General features: G+C 44.4%; 1 pseudogene; it reads left to right on the top strand.

Annotated features, from left to right (window-relative positions):
• The first annotated feature begins 371 nt into the window (after window positions 1-371).
• Window positions 372-2,895, top strand: LOC124023835 (annotated as a pseudogene).
• Window positions 2,896-3,731: the final 836 nt, after the last annotated feature.

Genomic DNA, 3,731 nt, shown 5'->3' on the forward strand with positions numbered 1-3,731 from the left:
CTGTAAAACCTTTTGAGGATCTGAGGACCCGTGCCAAATCTTTTCAGTCTCCCCAGGCGGAATAGGTTGTGTCGTGCCCTCTCCACGACTGTCTTGGTCTTAAGAGCGTCTGCTAAATGACTTAAATGTAAATGGTGCGCTTGGACCATCATCCCTAAGTTTATACATCCACAGTTTATACATCCACAGTGCGATCAACGGATTTAACCATTTTGTTGTCAAATAGTCTAATGTTGAATTTTTCTAACAACATTTAAAACGTTTTTAAACATTTATAGTCCAAATGTGTCATGATTTCTAATAGTTTTATTAGTTTGCATGTTTCAATGGGGACTTTTATTTTGAAGGCGATACGCCGATTCCCCTTTTGCTGCTCACAACACTCGCGTGTTTGAATGAAGAAAGGAGCCCACGAGTACCTTCAGGCTTAACTCGAGAAGAGTACTATAAACGTTGACTTGTAGCTCTGTAATTTAGCAAATTAAACGATACATTGTTAGCATTTAATCCAACGTGTAGGATCAAGGATTGAGATTTAGTACAGTAGCTAACGTAAGCAATCCCGGCTCGTGTCGTTTGTTGTGCTTGCATGTTAGCTAGCTAGCAAATTCTGCTATACTTGCTAGTGCCAAACAATAAACCAGATAGTTAATGTTATCCAGGTAAATGTGTTTTTTTTCTAACAGTTAACAAACTATTATCCAGGAGTCCTGTATATGATCAAATATGTCCGAAGCACAAGACTTGAGAAAGCGCAGTAAGAAACGCTATGGCGGCGGACACCGGAGTAAGAAGTACAAGGGTTCCCGGGAGCTCGAGGTGGGCATGCAAGGTGTCCTCATCACCTGCAATATGAACGAGAGGAAATGCACCGCGGAAGCTTTCAACCTGCTGAACGAATACGCCGACCAACTCTATGGACCTGAGAATGTAAGCAGTACATTTAGCGAGGCCACGTGACGAGGTGTTTCCCTTAATTCCTTCCTTGAACTCGTCACTGGTGGAACGGATAACTGTCCAATCATGTCATTCAAATCAGGCATCAACTGAACGTAAATAGGAGTCATTTCTAAAGTAACTGAGCCAAGCCAACTTTCAGTGTGAATTGTTATTAGTTATTTTTTGTACTGTACATATTTTATTGGTTAGTAATCTTTGTTAATAGTTATAAATCTTAAGTCTTTTTTTTGTTGTTTAAACTAACTTCTCTAAACCCAGTTTAAGGAACCAGAGGAGAGCACTAGTGAGGAAGAGGAGGATGAAGATGTGGAGGCGGCTCTGAAGAAGGAGGTGAAGCAGCTCAAGCGTCGTCGGGAAACTGCAGCGGCGCTTCCAGGCCATGGACAGCGGGGCCAACAATGTCATCTTCATCAAGACCAAGAACCTCGGTGAGGAAGAGTTTGACAGACAGCATCCCAGCTCCTTACACAGAGATGAAGCATGTCAAAAGACTCCCAGTATATATATTTTTTTAATTGAACCTTTATTTAACATGGCAAGTCAGTTAAGAACAAATTCTTATTTACAATGACGGCCTACAACCGGCCAAACCAGGACGATACTGGGCCAATCGTGGCCGGTTGTGATACAGCCTGGATTCGAACCAGGGTGTCTGTAGTGACCCCTCTAGCACTGAGATGCTGTGCCTTAGACCGCTGTGTCACTCGGGAGCCCACTACCCTGGACCAGGGCCCTGAGTGGAGAGTGAGACGACTCATTTATAGCAGACACTTTTATCATAGTTCTTTAGCTCATTTCAATAATCCTTAGTTTTATCCTAGCCTGGGTACCAGTCTGTTTCGTGCCGTCATGCCACTACTTGGCATGACAAGGAGCTGACATGATAGCAGAAACAGATCTGGGACCAGGCTAGGTTTTATCCTTAGTTCAATAAAGAACTGCCTACATTGACAGTTACACCTATTCAGAAGTTCTCAAAATAGTCTGTATTGTTTATAACTAACTAGTATTTTTATTCTCCTCTCTCTCTCCATGTCTCTGTCTTTCTCTCTCTCGCTCCGTCTCTCTCCCGTCTCTCTTTCTGTCTCTCTCTCTTTCCCGTCTCTGTCTCTCTCCCCTCTCTCTCTCTCTCCCCTCTCTCTCTCCCCTCTCTGTCTCTCTCCCCTCTCTCTCTCTCTCTCCCTCTCTGTCTCTCTCCCTCTCTGTCTCTCTCCCTCTCTGTCTCTCTCCCCTCTCTGTCTCTCTCTCCTCTCTGTCTCTCTCTTCTCTCTCTCCCTCTCTTTCTCTCTCTCTCTCTCCCCCCTCTATCTCTCTCTCTCTCTCTCCCTCTCTCTCTCTCCAGACCCTGAGAAGCTGGTGCATCACATCCTGTCAGACCTCCACATCACCAAAAAGAACAAGTCACGAGTCATCCTCAGAATGCTGCCGGTGAGCACAAGTAATGTCATGGGGCTGAGTATCAGATGGCATGGAGGTTTCCTGACCGTCCAACCAGAAGAGAGAGGGAAAGACTGGCTGGAAGAATGTCTCTTTTTGGGAATGTGTGGGGTTTTTTGGTGGTGGTGGTGGTGGTGGGGGGGGTTCCTTGTGGTTCTGATGCTTCTCTGTGTGTTCTAGGTGAGTGGAACGTGCAAGGCGTTCCAGGAAGACATGGATAAGTACCTGAGTGTGTTCTTAGAGCCGTGGTTTAAAGCCCCCAACCAGGGCAGCTACCAGATCGCCTTCAAGGCCCGGAACAGTTCCCACAACAAGAGGGATGACATCATCAAGGCCCTGGCAGGTGGGCTACATGGACACAGTACTGGGAAACACATCTCGAGATACAGTGTGTTCAGAGACCAGAGAATAACCAGCACCGTATCAATACAGTGTGTTCAGAGACCAGAGAATAACCAGCACCATATCAATACAGTGTGTTCAGAGACCAGAGAATAACAATACAGTGTGTTCACCAGAGAATAACCAGCACCATATCAATACAGTGTGTTCAGAGACCAGAGAATAACCAGCACCGTATCAATACAGTGTGTTCAGAGACCAGAGAATAACCAGCACCATATCAATACAGTGTGTTCAGAGACCAGAGAATAACCAGCACCGTATCACAGTGTGTCAGAGACCAGAGAATAACCAGCACCGTATCAATACAGTGTGTTCAGAGACCAAGCACTGTATCAATGTTGAGGTAGATATGTACATGAAGGCAGGGTAAAGTGACTAGGCATCAGTGGGTTCGATCCCGGGACCACCCATATGTAGAATGTATGCACACATGACTGTAAGTCGCTTTGGATAAAAGCGTCTGCTAAATGGCATATTATTATTATTATTATTATTATAGATAATAATAAGGTATTTGAGGTAGATATGTACATGAAGGCAGGGTAAAGTGACTAGGCATCAGGATAGATAATAATGAGGTATTTGAGGTAGATATCTACATGAAGGCAGGGTAAAGTGACTAGTCATCAGGATAGATAATAATGAGGTATTTGAGGTAGATATCTACATGAAGGCAGGATAAAGACTAGACTAAGGTATTTCATCAGGATAGATAATAATAAGGTATTTATTTGTACATGAATATATGTAGATATAGCAGTCTTACTTGGGGATGAGAGCCTGTTGCAGGAGGATGTTCCGGGTACCGTTTGTCAAGTGACTAGTCTATGGCCTGGGTGGCTGATGTAGAGGGTAGTAGAGTGAACAGTGACAGTCTATGGCCTGGGTGGCTGATATAGAGGGTAGCAGAGTGAACAGTGACAGTCTAT

Source organism: Oncorhynchus gorbuscha, unplaced genomic scaffold (assembly GCF_021184085.1).
Source record: "Oncorhynchus gorbuscha isolate QuinsamMale2020 ecotype Even-year unplaced genomic scaffold, OgorEven_v1.0 Un_scaffold_1694, whole genome shotgun sequence".
In the NCBI taxonomy this organism is placed as follows: Eukaryota; Metazoa; Chordata; class Actinopteri; order Salmoniformes; family Salmonidae; genus Oncorhynchus; species Oncorhynchus gorbuscha.